Below are 22,587 nucleotides of genomic sequence, written 5' to 3'. Positions count from 1 at the left end.
AATATGGAGGGTAAAATTAAATTTCTCATTCCGTTTGTAACACATCGAAATATTCATCAGAGACCCATATATTCTTGAACAGGGTAAATTCTCCACATAACCATGTCCGTCCGTCCGTCTGTTGAAATCAAAATACATCACGCAATTAGAGCTTTGTAATTTGGTACAGAAGTAGAAGCTCCCATAGAACGCTACCACCCGATTTTCGGTATTTTTAAGGTTTTAGCCTCATTATCACTCCGAAATGGCTGAAATTTGGTTCTGAGTCTTTGTTGGGGGTATACAACATTCCCCCAGAATTTGTCGATTAAGTCCACGTCTTCATATAGAACGGTACTTCCGGATTTTCGGTATTTTGAAGGTTGTGGCCACAATAACCCACCGAAATAGCTGAAATTTGGTATTTAGTCTTTGTTGGGGGTACAAAACTTTCCTCCAGAAATTTGTCGGTACAGGTCCATGCCTTAATATAGCCCCCATAGAACGGTACCTCCTGATTTTCGGTATTTTGAAGGTTTTAGCATCATTATCACAACGAAATGGCTAAAATTGGGTATTTAGTCTTCGTTGGGGGTATAAAACTTTCCATATGAAATTTGTCGGTATATTTCCACGCCTTAATATAGCCCCCATAGAACGGTACCTCCCGATTTTCGGTATTTTTAAGGTTGTGACCTCAATATTCCGCCGAATTAGCTGAAATTTTGTACTGAGTCTTCATTGGTGATATAAAACTTTCCCCATAAATTTGTCGGTACAGGTCCACGCCTGCATATAGCCCACATAGAACGGTACCTCCCGATTTTCGGTATTTTGAAGATTGTGGTCACAACAACCCGCCACGCTTATATATAGGCCCTATAGAACGGTTCCTCTCGATTTTCGTAATTCTGAATGTTGTGACGTCAATACCCCACCGACAGACTGAAATTTGTTATTTAGTCTTCCATGGGGTTATAAAATATTCGAGAAGAGAATTATCGGTATAGGTCTACGTCTTCGTATATCCCTATAGAAGCTTACCTCTTAGTTTTCGGTATTTTAAAGGTTTTAGCCACATTATCTTAGTCTTCTTTGAGTCTAAAAACATTCCGCCAGAAATGTGTAAGTATAAATCGATGTTTGGTACAGCTTCCATAGAACGGTACCCCCTGATTTTCGTTATTTTGAAGGTTAGCGACATTGTTTTACCGAAATTGCTGAAATTTGGTATTTAGTCTTCTTCGTAAACGAAAGGAAACTAATTGTTACATTTTACTTCCATACAAATCTTTGTGGAGGGTACAACAAGTTCGGCCCGGCCGAACTTAACGCCGTCCTTAATGATAAAATTAGTAAATTGTTTTCAGATAAATATCTGCTCACACTGAATTCAATAAATTGTCAAAAATTCTGATAAATATAAACTTTAAAAGCTTCTTGTACGGAAGCTTTTTTCATCCAATCACTTTATAACTAAGATTTTATTTAATCTTAGGTAAAAACTAATCAAAATATCATACAGAGATACGAGGTTGTAAAAATTCAGAACACTAATATACATTCATGTCTTTGATCCAGACAATTCCGTGCTTTTGAACTCTTATAGTTGTCTCTTATTCCGTCCACACAAGTATAACAAAAATAAAATAAGAGTAAAACTAAAATAAAAACAATTTTCCAATTTCCATGATGAGATATTAGCTTGTTCGAACTATATATTTTCGGAAAAGTGTGTGAGGCATGCAAAAAAGAATTCCCTTAAATTACCTACCACAGTGATAAATGATAATTTGGTTCACGGGACACCCTCGTATAACTGAATATTTTTATGATTCCAAATAAATCCACTACACAACAATACTAGTCCAGAAATTCACATGCGATTTGTTTCATCACCAGTGTAAACTAAACAATTTTTATTTGGTTTATGTCTTGCCACCCAAGCAGACAGTCCCCCCTGCAGGAGTAACACAATATATTTGTAATCAAATTTGCTTTGCTATGCAGATTCTGGGATGAATTGGTTTTCTTTTTTTTTTGTACTTGTATCATATTCACTTTATATTCCGTTCAAAGTAAGCAACACTTGGTCTTCTATGCAAATATATTTGCATTTTAGACCAATGAGAATGGACAATGTGTTTTCAGATGTGACTAGATGCAGAGAATCGATAATTAGGGAGTAGTGTAATCAGCATGAGAATTCTTATATTAATAAAATACATAAGGTAATTCTAATACCAATACTAATGCCACCGTGGTGCAATGGTATGTACGCCCGCCTTGCACGAAGAAGGTCGTGGGTTCGATTCCCAGGTCAGGCAATATCAAATTTTCAACGGTGGCAAAATACCCCTCAGTAATGTTGGATACATTTCCTGAGTACTTTCATCCATGTAAAACATTTCTACAAGTGGTGTCTAAGGCACGCCATTCGGACTCGGCGATGAACAGTAGGTCCCATATCGATAAACAAATATGAATCGGGGTGCGCGCGTTGATATGAGAGTCTCCCTTGTCCCGTCTGGGATGTTTGTGAACAATTATAAACTAATACTAATACTAATACGACTTCAATGCCAAAGTGGGGAATGAAGAAGTAAATGGTATAACTGGAAGATATGGGCTTGGCGAAAGGAATGAGAGAGGAGAAAGATTAGTTCAATTTTGTCAAGAGTTTAAGATGACCATAACTAATACAATATTCCGACTACACCCCAGAAGACTCTATACATGGAGATCACCATTAGATAACAGAAGGAATATCGTTCGAAATCAAATTGACTACATAATGATCAACAGCAGATTCAGATCTTGTGTGACCAAATGCTCAACGTACCCGGGAGCTGATGTGCCATCCGACCACAATCTGTTGATGCTCAACGTTCGAATAAAAATTGCAAGATTTAAGAAAAGGAAGAAAAAATCTCACAAGATAAATACTGGGATACTCAATAACCCATCAACCAGAAATGAAGTGAAGGTGCAAATCAATAATAAACTTGAAAACATAGATTCAAACGATGTAGAAAATATATGGAACAATGTCAAGGATACGATGTGCAAAATAACAAAAAAATATCTTGGAAACTGTACAAGAAGACCCCAAAATGAATGGATGAATAATGAAATTATGGAACTTCGTGTGGAACGAAACAAATATAGGAATGTTGACTATGAACGTTACTGGGAAATCAACAAGGAAATCCGCACCGCTACGCGTGCTGCAAAAAATGCTCTATTGAATGAAAAGTGCAGAGAAATTGAACATCTGCAAAATATTCACGATGATTACAATCTTCATAAAAAACTAAAAGAATCCGCAGGAGTGTATAAGAGAGCATCACCATCAGTACTAATGGATGACAACAATCAACCAATCTTTGAGCCATTACACATAAAGAAACGATGGAAAAACTATATTGAACAATTATTCACTGACGACCAACGGTCAAGATATGATAACAACATAAATACATCTTTAACGGGAAACCCAATTACCAAATCCGAAGTAGAATATGCAATTCAATCACTAAAAGATAGGAAATCAACCGGACCCGACGAAATTCCTTCTGAAGTCTTAAAATTAATAGATGGTGATAACATCTCACTCATTGTAAGACTTTTCAATCATGTGTATGATACTGGCCAATATCCAAACGAATGGCTGAAATCAACTTTTATTGCGATACCAAAAAAATCTAATGCAAAAAAGTGTTGTGACTACAGGCTTATTAGCCTTATGTGCCACATATTAAAAATTTTTTTGAGAATAATCCACAAACGAATTTACACGAAATGCGAAAGTGCTATGGGAGAGTCCCAGTTCGGCTTCAAGGAGGGTATGGGCACCAGAGAAGCCATATTATCCATCCAAGTACTGGTACAGAAATGCCGCGAAGTTCAAAAAGATGTTTATATATGTTTCATTGATTATGAAAAGGCATTCGATAACGTCCAACACGACAAATTGATAAATATACTAAGGAAATTGGAATACAAGAAAAAGAAATTAGATGCATACGCAATTTATATTGGAACCAAACTGCAAGAATTGAAATAAATGGTGATCTGACTGACGAAATTCCCATATCAAAAGGAGTCAGGCAAGGATGCATACTATCGCCGCTTCTTTTTAATATATACTCCCAAAAGATATTTAATGAGTCAATTGAAGGAGAACGTATTGGAATAAGAGTTATGAGTAAAATTATAAATAATATACGCTATGCTGATGATTCCACAATTATTGCTAGCAGTATATCTGGGCTGCAACAACTCCTAGACAAACTCACGTACGTAAGCGAATCATATGGCCTCAAAATAAATATAAAGAAGACAAAATATATGATTGTAAGTCGAAATATGTCAGTTGTGAAACGTCATTAAATATCAAAAACGAAAACATCGAACGCGTAAAATCTTTTACATACCTCGGCGTTTTAATTAACGACCAGTGGAACACATCAAACGAAATTAAGCGTCGAGTGGAGATGGCCAGAAATGCCTTTTTTAAATACAAAAAAACACTTACAAACCATGAAATTGGTCTCAAAACGAAGGCAAGATTTGTCAAATGCTACATTTGATCTATACTACTATATGCAGTAGAAACCTGGACCCTAAAAAGTGCAGATGAGAAAAAAATTGAAGCATTTGAAATGTGGGTATACCGAAGAATACTGAAGATACCCTATACATCGCATATTACGAATCAGGAAATTCTAAGACGAATGAACCTTGATAGACAACTTTTACGCACCGCAAAATCAAGGAAAATCGCATACCTGGGGCACCTGATGAGGAACCATAAATATAAATTTATACAAGCCATTATTAAATGTAATATAGAAGGACACAGAACAAGAGGCAGAAGAGAGACGTACTGGTTAAGGAACATCCAAGAATGGACAGGATACTGGGATGAAACGAATCTAATATATGCTGCGAAGAATCGAGAGCTGTCAATAATTTCATAACATAAAACATTAAAATATATTAATTTGTAATACATATAATATTGTATGATCGCTTATATCCGAATAACGGATCCGCAAATAAAGAAGAAAAAAGAAAATACTAATACTAATACTAATACTAATACTAATACTAATACTAATACTAATACTAATACTAATACTAATACTAATACTAATACTAATACTAATACTATACTAATACTAAAACTAATACTAATACTAATACTAATACTAATACTAATACTAATACTAATACTAATACTAATACTAATACTAATACTAATACTAATACTAATACTAATTACTAATACTAATACTAACTAATACTAAACTAATACTAACTAATACTAATACTAATACTAATACTAATACTAATACTAATACTAAACTTACTAATCTAATACAATACTAATACATACAAACTAATACTAATACTAATACTAATACTAAACAAAAACTACTAATACTAATACATTAAACTAATACTAATACTAAATACAAATACTAATACTAATACTAAACTATACTAATACTAAACTAATACTATACTAATACTAATACAATACTAATACTAATACTAACAATACTAATACTAATACTAATACTAATACTAATACTAATACTACTAATACTAATACTAATACTAATACTAATACTAATAACTAATACTAATACTAATACTAATACTAATATCAATACAATACTAATACTAATAACAATACTAATACTAAATACTAATACTAATACTAATACTAATACTAATACTAATACTAATCTAATACTAATACTAATACTAATACTAATACTAATACTAACTAATACTAATACTAATACTAATACTAATACTAATACTAATACTAATACTAATACTAATACTAATACTAATACTAATACTAATACTAATACTAATACTAATACTAATACTAATACTAATACTAATACTAATACTAATACTAATACTAATACTAATACTAATACTAATACTAATACTAATACTAATACTAATACTAATACTAATACTAATACTAATACTAATACTAATACTAATACTAATACTAATACTAATACTAATACTAATACTAATACTAATACTAATACTAATACTAATACTAATACTAATACTAATACTAATACTAATACTAATACTAATACTAATACTAATACTAATACTAATACTAATACTAATACTAATACTAATACTAATACTAATACTAATACTAATACTAATACTAATACTAATACTAATACTAATACTAATACTAATACTAATACTAATACTAATACTAATACTAATACTAATACTAATACTAATACTAATACTAATACTAATACTAATACTAATACTAATACTAATACTAATACTAATACTAATACTAATACTAATACTAATACTAATACTAATACTAATACTAATACTAATACTAATACTAATACTAATACTAATACTAATACTAATACTAATACGAGATAAATTTCTGACATTTATATTGAAAAATTGTCATATTAAGCATAAACGTACTCAGTACGGTTTGACGTTCGACGTGTGTTGCGTTGCCTGAAGTGACCAGAAAAATCAATTTGCCAAAAAATGGAATAAAATTGTGAACATTTTCGTGGCTCATTTCGACGTGAATTATCACGACAAGAGCACATCGATGGACTTAAATCTTTGTATGACGATGAAGCACCATCCTGCAGCAATGGGAAACCTGGTTTAATGAGTTCAATCGTGGCCGTCGCCCACTCACCAACGAATGTCGCCCAAAAGCGTCCGCTGTACCAGAAAATAGTGAACTGATAATTCAAGACGTTTATAGGATCGTAGCTGATCCATTCCTATTCATGGAACTATGCGTATGAGCCCGAAACATAACAAGACAGCAATCGCCAGAACATGCTGTTAAAGAGTTTGAAAATCACGTTTATGGAGGCGCGCTTCAACAATTGCTTTGAGCGCATGCACACATGTATAAACCATGCTGCCGAACACTTTAGATAATAATAAAACTACTTTTGATGATAAATATTTGTTTTTTATTCTTCGGCCACAACAGTACCTTAACCTGGCGTAGTTTGCTGTGACAAATGTTGGGCTATACGTTTTTATAGGGGATTTAAAACATCCAGTCAACTGTTACCCTATGATAGATGAAAGTCAGGCGAAAATTCAGACACATTTTCAAAATCAGTCATATCTGTGACGATGTCCATCCGAAGAAAATAAGAGCAGTCCACAGGAAGAGCGTCTGTTTGCCATTTTGTTCATGACATTAATTTTTTCCGGCAATTTTATTGTTTGGGGCAACTGTCAGACGTTTTGGCACTTAAAGAAACATCTGAAAACCGTAATTGGGAGATAACTCTTGGAATTTTAAAACATCGAATTCAAATCGATATACATAAAACCTCGTGCCCCACCCAATAAAGATACTGTAAATCATACTAATGGTGTTTAGTTTTATATTTCAAGACAATTATTTCTTTGAATTGTTATGCAACCTATTTCTCTACCAGCTTAAGATTTCTCTACTGATTTGTGAAATTTATTTAAAACAATAAGACAAGTTAGTCTCTCAAACCCGCATAACATTGACTCACACATTCTCACATCACAAAATCTCTATTTCAAGTTTCCTGCTATTTTTGTAATTAAATATTTCAGCATAGGATTAGAAAAGAATGAACAAATAAAGCACTTTCAAATTTAAACTAAATAAATTGCACATTGTGGCAAATGGGTGTAATTGGAAATGGGAAATTTCTTAAATTGCATCATATAAAGTTGGAATTGTTTATGTTTGTACGGACGAAGAGAAAGTTGAAATTTAAATACTGAAATCTGGAACAAAAATGTAAAACTTCGATACAACCTTTCATAAGTATTTTATTACAGATTTAATAGCAGTGAAAATTTCATGGAGATCAGCACAGAGAATTCACATAAAAATCAATTAAGAATGACAGATACAGATGCAATATATTCACTGTCTCATATTTTGGTGAGCTCTTACCCAAGGTTATATTAAATCTTTTTTTTAAAGTGATTCGATAAAAAATCTCAGGAACAAACTCATTTGAACATTTTTCTATACGAGCTTTTTGACAAACTTTTGAAGTCACTATAAGCTAGGGCTGCTCATACAACTACAAACATATTTTGTTATTGTATTGGTTTTGAAACACAAACATTTTGATAGTTTCAGTCTGATTTTATAAAATTTACGAAAAACTACATTCTTCAATTACACGGATAAGCAAATAATTAGCAAAAACATTCATTATTTTCAAGAGAATCAAGTTTCGTTTATTCTCCAGTGGCCACACAAGAATTTATAATTCAATGGAAAACTATTTTGTATTGAAAATTTTCATTTCAAAAACAAAAGCTCTCTTTTTTAACTGCGTGAGTGAAAAAATTGACACACACACCGACAGCAGTAGGGCGCCCTTTGAACAGCCTTGCTATAAGCAGATATATAACTGTAAATAAGCTTTGGAACCACACGACATAACCAAAATGGTCTATCCTTCTGGTTCTCACTAAATTTATATTCATATCGATGCTTTAGTTTCTCGAATCGGAGTCGAGATATTTTGCTGGAGTCAGAGTCCGAGTCAAAAAAAATAACTCGACTCCGACTCCGGGGAAATCTATTCTACATTATAGAAACGTTTGAAACTACAAGCAAAATGGAGTAAAATTACATTTTTGATTTTTCGTTTTCTCATCGTTTTGACCTTTTAGAGTACATTCAAATTTCAAAGTAGTTGGTTGTTTGCCTCAACTTTGATCAGTTTGATATCTGTAGACCAACCCCCAGAAAAAAATATAAACGAAATTTGATCTTGACGATTTTGACCTGAAGATGAGGCTTGGTGTGTTTTATGTGTTCAGAATTACTTCTTTAAGACAAGAGCTACAACTTTGGCACCGAGAGCAAATTAGATCTATTAGTGGTCTAGAAGATATGAACCTGGCAAAATGATCCTTTTTGACAAAAAGGCCTCAGACTTTTGGGGCCCCATAACCGCGAAAGTGATGGGGAAAAGCACTGGGACATGTGTCTTCTTATTTTTGGTCTTCTATCATGCTGCGGTGTCAGAATATGGGTTTTTCTTGAGTTTTTTTTTTTTTTTAATTTTGTTCGTGTCGCACTTTGACATAGAATAAAATGTTTTGTTTTCTTTGAAGAATTTCATGTAAATATTTATTAAAAATAGCTTTTAAAGCTAGGATATTGAAATTTCGGGAAGTGTTGCACTACATGAAGCATATTAAAATATATTTTTTTTTTTTGAAAAAAAAAATGCAGAATGTTTTCAAAGGATATTTTAGTATTTAATTTTTCAAAGACATTTTTGATGTCTTTGTTATCGTTGAATGCAATAAATAAAAACATCGTGCGATGAGTACAAGTATTTAAAATATTTTTTTGAAAACGCGACAAAATCGATTAGTTTTCAATGAGAGCCGTACCTAGAATTTTCTGAGCGACATTTTTGCAAAACATTTCGAAGCTGAAAAACGTCATCTTGTGGTACTTTTATAGCTGTTCTTAAAATTAGGGACGAAAAGGACATTGAAAGAAGCGATTTAGAAGATCGAAATACTCTACGAAAATAATCCTCATTCGATTTGACTGCATACATGTCATTTCATAAATAAGCTAAAACAACATTTAACAAAGATATAACGCTAATTTCAGATGCCTTACAGGGTCTTCAGCAGAAACTTCATCACGCCATAACTCGGAAGTTCCTCTCACGGCGGATCTGTCCTTCAGGATTCTTAATATAATCACCAGGGGCTTTCATCTCTGTCCCAAAATTTTGGTTCACAGTGTTATCAAATGTCAAAAATTTGTTAACCCGACTGTCTGTGAAGAAATGATGGGCAGCTGGGAGTCAGCCGACAAATGTATGTATGTGTTAGTAAATCAGAGTTGTATTTGAAGACAAATTGTCTGGTGTAAATGCCTAGTTAGATATGAAAACGTGTCAACAGCTGCCTTTTGATTTGCATGGAACATGAAGCAGAAATGGTATGGAAACGTAAAAAAAACTTTTCATTTTACGTTTTCATGGAACGAGGATTGACCCACTGGCCATGAATTGCCTACAATTTTAGCCTCATGTAGTCCTTATGATTTGTATTTCCACTTCGTTTTCACATATTTTGAAAGGTTAAAAATGTTCTCGCGGAGAAGTCTTCTTCTAGAATGAACTGGGATTCGGGCCAAAAATACCTCGACTCTGAAACCCAGCTTTGAAGGTTGTGGCCTCAACATTCTGCCCAAATGGCTGAAATTTGGTATTTAGTCTTCGTTATGGTTATAAAATTTTCCACCCGAAATTTATCAGAGTAGTTCTACATCTTCATATAGCCCCCGTATAACGGTACCTCCCGATTTTCAGTATTTAAAGGTTGTGACCTACATCTTCCATAGAAATGACAAAAATTTGGTATTTATTCTTAGTTGGAGGTATTGAACTTTCCACCAGAAATTTGTCGGTATATACCCAAGTCTTCTTATAGCCCGCATAGAACGGTACTACCGAAATGGCTGAAATTTTGTATTTAGTCTTCCATTTCATTATAAAATAGTCCAGTATAGAATTATCAATATAGGTCCATGATAACATATAGCCCCTATAGAACGAAACCTGTAGATTTTAGTATTATGATGGTTTTAGCCAAATTGTTTTTACCAAAATGTCTGATATTTTGTAGAACGGGTTCTCTGATTAAAAGGTACTACGATATCACTCGGTTTAAAGTCTTTTAAAGGAGTGGGCCATTGTAGTGATAGTAACTTGGCATTTCGGACTATGAATTGGTTTTTTAAAATAAAGTTATATTCTTCCGTTAGAGCGGAAAAGCTTAGTACTTTCATAAATGAAATGAAACTTATTGTTCCATTTTACTTCCATACATACGTCATGGGTATAAAAAGTTCGACGAACTCTACGCCGTTCTTACTTGTTATTAATCGTATTATTTTCTAATATCATACCAACTCCCCATCAAACCGTTAATTAATATTGGTACATATTTACACATTATATAAGCCTATACAATCACATATAGTCATTTAATTTGTAACTCAACCAATGCAGACAAAATACATATTGTCACCATAAATGCTAAAACTCGTAGCTAACAAAATAAGCAAAAAACGAGAAGCAAAAAACGTTATAATATGACAAACTCTAACTCACATTTGGTTCTGATTAAAACATTTGAAACTTAGAAAATTTGATTCAAAATCTAAAGAAATTATTTTTATTTCGTTTTGTTTGTTTACGTTCATTGGTACCATCTCTGTCCATAAAAATATCTCCAGGTCAATCTACGTTTTGAGTCAACTATTTTGTATAAAGGGAAAAATTCTATTATCTTTCGACCTGGTGATCAAGTTTTAACTTCCGACTAACTACAAATCCGCGACTAAACTCATTATTTAATACAGTGTATCGCCTTAAGGTGTTGTTGTGACGCTTTTCCCAATTCATGGCATTTCCTGTTGCAGTAATGTCGGCCTTGTACTTTTCAAGTACCAATGCGTAAACTGCACTTTCTCTAAAAAGAGTGCGAACATTTCAGGGGCAGATTCGTAGATCATGGTCCTTAAAACTTTTGCGGGGGTCGTCATCTTTATAGGGGTTTGTTTTTCTTTTCTTTCATTTGTTCATAGCGGGCTGCTTTTTCCGAGGGGAGGGTTATTAACCCTACGCCCAAACCCAAGATCTTAACGTTTTAACGAGTGTTAAAGGGGAGGTCAGTTTCCACCTGAGATAAAAGAGGGACCAAGATAGATCCTGGGCTTTGTCATTTTAAGCCGGGCCGGAACGTTCCTTGGTATCTTTCATTCCCTACGACTTCCAAGGCCATCTCCATATCTTAAACCCACATACCAACAATGACTCTAATAACAAATTTTAGAATTCCCGCTCTGTTCCTACACCCTATTAGACCGACTCCAAATTTAGACCGACTTGGTACTTTTCGTAAATTTATGGTACGTATTGCTTAAACCAGCCTCAGCTCTGCCCCTATACCAAATAACAAATTGAGTACCATTATTACCCAGCAACATTTGAAGGAAGGGGTCTATGCGGTGACGTGATTTCATTGCGTCCTATGCATTGGTTCGAAGGAAGTCGGGAAAGATCCGATCTTTCCATTAGCATTTGAACCCATGCAAAGGAAGTCGTGAAAGATCCGATCTTTTCATCAGCATTTGAACCCATTCCATCGATCAAATAGAGATGAATTTTGTGTTTTTATACCCTTAGCATTTATGATAACGAGGGTATATACACTTTCATACGGGCAAAATGTGCCTCATCGAAATAATGGTTTTACACCCCAAGTATGTTTGGACGAAATGTGTTTCAGACAATTTGGAGTCGATTGAGTAATGTCCGTCCTATAGATCAGGTTCCAATATGGACTATATTTGTCTATTCCTTCTGGTACCTCTCACACACAATTTCGGATAAGTTCACCTTAAGACCTGCTCTCGAATCACTTTGATTTTTGTTGAAGCCATTTGCATTCGCTACCTCCATTACGACGGTAAAAGTTTTTTCAGGGGGAAATCCATATTTCTTAGGAAAACAGCCCGAAAGGTGTAAAAAATCACTATGTCACCATATGTGGCTGTCGGAGAGCACGATAACTCTCGAACTGTTCAACAGATTTGGTCCAACATTTGGTCTTCGTCATGTTATATCCTTAGTTTCATGGGGCAATACCGGTACTTCTCCACAAAATTAAAAAAATGTCACTAAAATGCTAGGATGATATCACTTGAATGGGGCAACCAATTTGGTCCAAACTTTGGATCCCCTAATATTTTGTCAAAATTTAGTTTAACTTCCAAAATGGTCCATATCGGTCCTCCTTAAGAGTACCTCCCCCACAAAGGTTCAACATTTGTGTCTTAGTGCAGTTAATTCTTAATCCACATTTTTGTCGGCAAGTTCAAATGTCCAAAAAGGGCCACAAAATTCTGAAGAGGCCTAAAATACATTCGATTTGTCCCTAGGTGAAAGTTTCACTTCACATTGACTGAGGGTATATATCTGTCGGCAAAGCCGACTATCACTTTTTTACTAGTTTTAGTATACTTATGGTACGTTTTTCACAACCACATACATACATCAACCATACACTGACAGTAACACCAAATAATAACAGCAATACCAATTCCAAATCTCTGGATTTCAGCTCTATCCGTTCGTCCAATACCAAATTGTACCAAAATTTGAACCATTTACCACTCTTCGTACCCATAAGTTCGATTTTCTAAAACTACTTCAATCCTGCACATCAAAAGTAATTTTAATTCCAAATTTCAGGATTCCAGCGCCATCTGTTCACCCAAATCCAAATTGTACAAAATTTAGTAACATTTAGTAAGTTTCGTACCCATAAGTACGATTTTCCAAAACTAACTGAATTCTACACTCCAACAGTAATCTTAATCTAAAGCCACACGTTGAAACTTTCAACTAGTGGCTTTAGGGTTTATTCCGAATTTCCGTTCACCCAAATTCAAATTGTATCAAACTTAGTACCATTTAGTACTTTACGTACCCATAAGTACGAATTTCAATAACTTCCTCAATTTTAATTCCAAATTTCAAGTATAAAGCTCTATCCGTTCGCTCAAAAAAATTTTACCAAATTTAGTACTTTTCGTACCTATAAGTACGAACTTCCAAAAACTTCCTCAATCTTAAACTTCAAAATCAATTTTAATTCCAAAATTTCAGAATTCCAGCTCTATCCGTTCGCTCAAATCCAAATTGTACCAAATTTAGTACTTTCCGTACCCATAAGTACGAATATCCAAAACTACCTGAATCCTACACTTCCTACCTATCTGTTCACCCAAATCCAAATTGTACCAAATTTTATACCACTTAGTACTCGTCATAAAAATAAGTACGAATTTTTAAAACTTTCCTAATCCTACACTTCAACAGCAATTTTTATTCTAAATTTCAGGTTTCCAGCTCTATCCGTTCAATCAATTACAAATTGTTCCAAATTTAGTACATTTCGTACGCATAAGTACTAATTTCTAAAACTTTCTCAATCCTACACTCCAACAGCAATTTTTATTCTAAATTTCAGGTTTCCAGCCCTATCCGTTCAATCAATTACAAATTGTTCCAAATTTAGTACATTTCGTACGCATAAGTACGAATTTCCAAAACTTTCTCAATCCTACACTCCAACAGCAATTTTATTTCCAAATTTCAGCATTCCTTTCGCTTTATTCCGAATTGTACCAAATTTAGTACTTTCCGTACCCATAAGTATGAATTTCCAAAACTATCTTAATCCTACACTCCAACAGTAATCTTAATTCCAAATTTAAAGTTTCCTGCTGTATCCGTTCACCCAAATCCAAATTTAGTACTTTTCGTACGAATTTCCAAAATTACCCCCATATCTCAATCATACACCCCAACAGTTATCTCAATTCCAAAGTTCAGGTTTCCAGCGCTATCCGTTCACAAAACTCCAAATTGTACCAAATTTAGTACCATTAAGAACTTTTCGTACACATAAGTATGAATTTTCAAAACTACCCCCATATCGCAATCCTACACTCCATCAGTAATCTTAATCCCACATTTCAGGTTTCTAGCTCTATCCGTTCACCCAAATCCAAGTTGTACTAAATTTAGTACCATTTAGTACTTTTCATACACATAAGTACTAATTTTCAAAACCATTTCCTTATTTTATTTCCTTCCCATTCCAAATTTCAAGATTCTAGCTATAGCCGTTCAAAATAGGCATTTGGTACCAAAATTAGTAACTTTTAGTACACTTATAGGTCGAATTTCCAGAAACCCTTTAGTACATCTTTCTAACTCTCCATCAGTGACCCTCTTGCTAATTTTCAGAATTCTAGCTCTTCCCGTCTGTCGTATACAAAGGGTACCATTTATAGTACCTTTTAGTAATTTTCGTACCTTCTAGGACGATTTTCCAAAAACCCAGCCGTATCTCACCTCACACACCAACAGCAACCCACAGTCAAAATTTCAACTTTCCAGCTCCAGCGGTTTGTGTGGGCCAGTCACTCACTCACCAAGCTCTTTTATGTAATAAGATTGGCGAGGAAACACTGTATCCTCAATTTAATATTGCAGAGAAGAAATTTCAATATCTAACATCTTGCAAAATATCTACAATAAATATAAATAAATATCCTTAGACATTCGTTTGCTATTAGAAAATAATATAACAGTACATTCACATTAGTATTGTAATAGAAGAGAAAGACATTTTCTATAGGCACAAAATAAAAATATGCCGACTAAGCAATACTCGCATTGAATTGTCGATTTCTATTCAAGTGGTAGGCGAAACTAATTCGAGTAATTTATGATGCATAAATTAGGCACATATTGACATTTTTGGAGCGTAAAGAATTGAGAAGGGTCCTACCGATTTGGTAATTCTTAAAGATACTTCTTAAATTTTTTATACTTGGTTAGACTGGAATGTTTTTATTAAGACATGTAAAGAAATAAATTATGTTTAAGTGCAGTTGGCTTTCTGATGTGACAGACTACCTTAATTAATTAAAATATTTCGTTTTAGTTGTAAATTAAAATAATTTAAACATCTAAACTTTTTCGGTTATAATATTTAATATTATCCACCCGAACTAAAACAAGCGTGATAACTAATTTTAAGCATGTATTTTAATATTGTCTTTTTCGTATTTATTTTGTGTTAATGTATGTACATACATATGTATGTACGTTTTGTTTACAAAATTGTCAACACAAACAAATAATAAATGAATGTCCATATTAAAAGAGCATCGCAATATCGGAGGCGTACATATGTATGTATGTATACCTATGTAATTGTGTGTTTAAACCTACAACGTTAAATGTTTAAAAATTATCCGTAATTTTAACAATTGGCCACAACTATTATTTCAGAAATTCATTCGCATTTTATTGGTAAGATAATGGAGAAAATGCGTAAACCTACACAATAATTGAATATTGAAATTTAGTCAACAATTAATACTAATTAAGCTAATAATACGGACAATGCGAATTTATTATTCACTATGAAAATATACTGAATGAGAGAAGGATATTTAATACTTGGTTATGAAGAGACATTTAGACGAATTGTGTGGAAATTGAATCAGATAACAATCAACACAATATGCTTTGTTATAATGTTAAGTGGGAAAACAACAGAATATCAGGAATATTATTAATACAATTGTTACTCTTGTTATAGGTATATGACAGATGATAATTGCAACTTGGATTGAGTCAATGGGTGGTTTTCACGGAAACTTTAATAGCAATTGGTTCTCCTGGGGACGAAGAATTGCTACATTATAGTTAATATTTGTTATAATAAGATTGTTTTGTGTGGTTGAAAACAAGTACATCCCGATTTTGGGTATGTTGAGTTTTAGCCTCATCATACCTCCGAAAGTGCTGAATTTTGATATTTCATATTTGTTGCGGCTACAAAACTTTTCTCCAGAAATATGTCGGTGCAAATTATCCAAGCAAAAAACAATATTTATTATTTTCAGGGAATTCTAAATATATGTTCAAGATTTGGTATAGAACCCACATAACGTACTTCCCGATTTTGGGGATTTTTTAAGATTTTAGCCACATTATCCAGCAAAAAAAGGAAATTGGTGTAGGGTCTGCGTTGGGGATAAAAATATTCAAACAGAGTATGGTCGGTACAGTACTTTTTGGTAGTCGTAACTACTTACAAAACCCCCTACTAACCCATTATTTTAGCATCGGCATGTTGCACTGAATTACTAGATATTCTATGACCACTAGAATAAATGGTTATTTTATGGCCACGGGAAGTTGAAAAACAAGCTAAAAAAATATTTTCTTTTTTTAGAACAGTTGAGGTGGAATTTGCATTCAATTTCAAACACTTCATATTTTTATTTTATTTCGCTCCTTGCTGGATTTGAACACACGAACTTCTGCTTTGTAGCCGAACACACAACACTACGCGTACGAACATTAAGGGTTGTTTAAACGCTTACATGTGCACCGCCAACTGTTGTTGTTGTGTTGTTAACAAAAAGTACCCGGCGTAGAACACACAAACCTTAGGAATTGTAGTCGAAAACACACGCTCTGTGCCACCGTACCCATAACTTATAAAAAGTGATATAAGTAGTTATTTTTGTTTACATAACTTTGTAATGGGTTACATAATGACTCCGAATTTTTGCTTTGAGGTCCAGGTTTTGATATACAAAAAAAGGAGAAGAACAACTAACAGTTCGCGTACTGGGAAAAATTTAATCAACGGCTAATAAAAAAACTCGTATGGCACCATATGTAGTGGCTGGAGAGCACGAACGGATCTGCCGATCGGGTTCAAAATTTGGCCTTCGTAATATTTTGTCCAAACTGAGTTTAAGTTCGAAGATAAAAAAGTTAAAAAATGTTCGGAAAAATTTTGGACACGATAACTTGTGAAGGGAGCTACCGATTTGGTCCATAATTACACATCTTAATATATCTACGAGGTAGAGATCAGGTTCGAATATCGACTATATTTGTCCACTCCTTCGGGTACGTCCCACACAAAATAAGTTCACTTTAGGACCTGCTATGGAATCACTTCGATTTTTGTTGAAGCAGCTTCCATTAGCTGCATCCATTACGACGGTAAACGTTTTTTCAGGGGCAAGTCCATACTTCTTGAGAAAATAGCCCGAAAGGTGTAAAAAACCCCTATGGCACCATATGTTTTGTGCAAAATTTGGCCTTCGTCATATTTTGTAAAAAAAAATCACTGATAGTATGCACGATATCTCTAGATCGGGGCAACCAATTTGGTTCTCCTAATATTTTGTCCAAATTTAGTTTAACTTCTTCCATAATGGACTATGTCGGTCCATTCTTTCAAGTAACTCCTCCGCCACACTTTTGAACTTTAATCCTAACCCACATTTTTGTCGCCAAATTCAAATGTCCAAAAAGGGCTACAAAATTCTGAAAAGATCCTAAATATATTCGATCTGTCCGTAGATGAAAGTTTCAATTCACATAGGCTGAGGGTATATCTGTCAGCAAATCTGACGGATTCCTTTTTACTTGTTTCCTTTAATTCAGTTTAGGGTCACTACGTAATAATATGATCACGTACATAACACAAAAACTACTACCAAGAAAGCCCTTACAGTCATGGGTAAACAGCGCGTTGGTAACTCTCCACCATGCATTGTCTCTACCTGACACTATTGGTATAACAGGCCAAAGTCAGTGCTTAATAATTCGCATTCACTTCATGCCTCGAGTCACTCATATATTTCAGACTTGGTTGCCGATGGCAAGCTGGCTACTGTAGCGAGTTAGCTACACGGGTTGGAACTAAAGGCTGTTCTAAGTCCGCCAACGAAAAGCTTCGTGTTACCGAGTTGGGAATACTTTTTGGAAGCTACACATTAAATTGTGGTGGCTAATAAATTGCACTGGACCTTCGGGGTTTTCAGTTCTACAGGGCTGTTGAGTCATCTGTTCCATTCGGCACTGGACCTTCGGGGTTTTCAGTTCTAAAGGGCTCTTGAGTCATATGTTCCATTCGGCACTCGATCTTCGGGTTTTCAGTTCTACAGGGACTTCGGTTTATCTGTTCCATTCGGCACTGTACCTTCGGGTTTTTTCAGTTCTACAGGGCCTCCGAGTCATATGTTCCATTCGGCACTGGACCTTCCGGTTTTACAGTTCTACAGGGCCATCGTGTCAGCTGTTCCACTGTTGGGGTAATAGTAGTACATTGTAGAAACTAGATCATAGCCCTAGACTAACACCCTAGCGACGAATCCATCGTCTCAAATCCCCTACATAGCCAACTGGAAAGGGAGAATACTAGTCTTTTCATTTCGTAAGGTTTAGTGGGTCCTTGTGGAGACCCTGGACGCGACTGAACTTACCCCAGCCGACGAGAAAATCACGTTGCATCCGGTTCTCGGGTAATAATTCTTCCACAAACATCCCGGGAAAAGGGGGACTTTTCTCATATCACTAAGTGCATATTAGTGACCAGCGTGTCTAAAGACATCACTTGTAGAGAAGTTTTACATGGCGGAAATACTCAGGAACTGTCGCCAACATTACTGAGGGGTGTTTTTGCTACCGTTGAAAATTTGATGTTGACAGCGTGCCAGGCGGTGTGCATACCATTGTTCCATGGGTAGTCGTTGCACAATTGGCAACAACCTTATATTTCTTTGCTAGGGGAACCCAATACTTCCTGAGATATGAACCCCAGAAATATACTTTCGAACTCAATGTTTCAATACTATTTGTAACAGCGCGAACTTTATACGATACCTACCACAAAAACATCTAAAAATTTATGCATATTTTTTATACCCTCCACCATAATATGGAGGGTATAATTAAATTTGTCATTCCGTTTGTAACACATCGAAATATTCATCGGAGCCCCTATAAAGTATGTATATATTCTTGATCAGGGTTAAATTCTAAGTCGATACAACCATGCCCGCCTGTATGTTTATATTACTCCTAGGATGTTTGGTATTGCAAATGAGCTATAACGGTTGACGTTTTGATATAGCCCCCATAGAACGGTACCGCCCGATTTTCGGTATTTTAAAGGTTTTAGCTTCATTAAAACACCGAAATGGCTGAAATTTGGTACTTAGTGTTTGTTGGGGGTATACAACTTTTCCGCAGAATTTTGTTGGTATGGGTCCACGCCCTCATATAGACCCCATAGAACGGCACCTCCCGAATTTCGGTATTTTGAAGGTTGTGGCCATAACAATCCACCGAAATGGCTGAGATTTGGTATTTAGTCTACGTTGGAAGTAAAAAACTTTCCAACTGAATTTCGTCGGTATATCTCCGATTTTCGCAATTGTGAAAACTGTGACGTCAATATCCCCCGAAATGACTGAAATTTGTTATTTAGTCATAAGTTTATAAAATTTTCCAGAAAAAAATTATCCGTATAGGTCAGAGATGGCCAGCAACAACAAATTTCCTATGCCCGCGGGCATAGGCAAAGCGATCGTACTCACACGTATAGGGTAAACATCTTCGTATGGCTTCGTTAGGTTGGCGTGTTGTTTACATTTTGTAAATCAGTCGATGAGAAGAACGTTGGTTTGTTAGTGTAATACCATTGTTGGTCGTTCGGATTTTTAATACTCACACAAGCTCAATGTATAATTTGCAAATGTGTGTTTTTGGCCATCAGTGGTATAGGTCCACGTCTTCCTATATCTCCAATAGAAGAGTACTTCTTCATTTACGGTATTTTTTAGGTTTTAACCACATTATCTTACTGAAATATTGGAAATTTGGTATTTAATTTCTGTGAGTGAAAAAACTTTACGCCAGAAATTTGTCGGTATAGATCGACGTTTTGATATAGCCCCCATAGGGGTACCTCCCGAATTTCTGTATTTTGAAGGTTAACGACATTGTTTTACCGAAATTGCTGAAATTTGTTAGTATCCTTCTTCATAAACAAAAAGAAACTAATTGTTCCATTTTACTTAAATACCACTTGTGGTGGAGGGTATAACAAGTTCGGCCCGGCCGAACATAAAGCCGTTATTACTTCTTCACTTACAAAACATTTGTCCACCACTCATCTTATTGCATTTTTACAGATATATCCAGATATATCTTGAGGGCATTGACTGTTGCTTACTAAGTTGTTCTTGTTAACAGCAATTTTCATTTAATATGCAACTAACTAGGATCTTTAGCGATTTTTCGGCCCAATTAACAACATAAACTAACCTACTTAACAGCACCTTATATCAACTATATTTGGAGAACAGGTTTTCTGTCCAATGAGAGTCCTAAATGCAAAATGACAGCTGATTATATTGACTAACCCAACTAATACTTTTTTTGTTAAGTATTGAAAATTGACCTCTTTAAAAATAATTTTTTTATAAATCCTATATTTCAATTCCATACCATATGAGGTAAACATAATCCCTCATTTTCCGTCGGATGTAAAATATTTAATGGTATGTTATTGTGCATTCTTTTTTCCTAAGATTTCATACACTTACAACCTGAGCTGAACAACCCCATTTATACTAGACTAGAAATTCCGAACCTTCCACATATTTTCTTAAACACCAAAGGTAATATTGTATTAAGAATATGAATTATAAATCTTTCAAATGCACATACACAATGCTCAACACCTTCTCATAAACATTCATTTCATTATCTAATTTCATATTAAACTACCACCAAACAAAGTCGCTAAACCGTAGAATGTGAGTGGCTTATGAGCAGCTTAAATACCATAAATGTCAAAATTAATCACATTTCTCCATTAGAAGTGTCCTCGAATGGTACAAGTGGGAAATATGTATGAAATGAACGACCCCCATTCAAAGTAAGAATTTACAACGTAGAGGATGACAGTGATTATACATTTCCAACATGCAAGTAGTACTACTGCTTGATGTCCGTCCTTTCATCAGAAGTCTGAATGCACTTATCACCAAGGAATCATACGCACACATACATTTGTATGCGCTCTCACAGACATAATATTTCAGTGGAATTGGTAACGATGGCAATGGTTATGAGGTTGATGATGCGCCAGTGATGACACCAATGCATGCAACAAACTGTCAACCCCAACAGCAAATTACATGAATCATTCCTGAACTTGACATTTTTTCACTTAGAGTTTATATTTTTCATTCTGGAGTTATTTCCAACATCATTCAGTTGGCTCTAATGTGCGCAATGCATTGCTGTCAAAATTATTATTAAATCACTGCACTGCAAAAGTACACAAATCTAAAAGCTTTTTTTTTTTCTTTTGTGTTGCAATCCATTTAATCTGATCTCATGTTGTCACATGAGGATGCGTTCATATGTGAAGGAGGGAAGGAAAACAGCGATGTCGAATGTGTTGATAAATGTAGGGGATAACTGTGGGAATAAACATTTTAGATATAATTAAATGTGGTTGTCACATTCGTTGTACATTTTGGCATGAATGTTTTCAATTCGTGATGAAAATACATACATACATATTAAATTTATCGACGTGGTTTGACATTTAGGGTCAAAATTAAATTTTACTTAGTTACGTGCCTGTATTTAGAATATTTGATCCTGTTTAAACATTTTAAAATTTAATTAGGTGTGTTTAAATGAAGTTAAGTAATGCTATTAAAATGGTAGCAAATTAGGTTTAAACGTTTTTTGCAATTTTAGAAAATATTGAAAATACCATTACATATCCGTGTAGGCTTGCGTAAACAGGTAAGTAGAGGCTTCACCAGTACCCTGGGAATTAACTATTCGCGGATCGAAACTACTTTGTGGGACAAATAAATGTATTGTAGGAAACCACTTTGTGGATTCCGCCACCTATGTACATACGTACGAGGGCGGTTCGGAAACTTCTTAGCCTATCAATGAAAGAGAATAGTTAGTTTTTCAAAAACATTTTTATTTTTCAATATAATCTCCTAAAACTTCAATACACTTATTTTCTAGCAATTCTATCCCTTGATTGAAATAGTTTTCCTCAAGGTCTTCAAAATAGTGGTTTACA

The sequence above is a fragment of the Musca autumnalis genome, unplaced genomic scaffold, assembly GCF_047663935.1.
Source record: "Musca autumnalis isolate F117 unplaced genomic scaffold, ASM4766393v1 scaffold_1, whole genome shotgun sequence".
Taxonomy (NCBI): Eukaryota; Metazoa; Arthropoda; class Insecta; order Diptera; family Muscidae; genus Musca; species Musca autumnalis.
The sequence above is the reverse complement of the archived record's forward strand: the minus strand, read 5'-3'. Positions refer to the sequence as shown.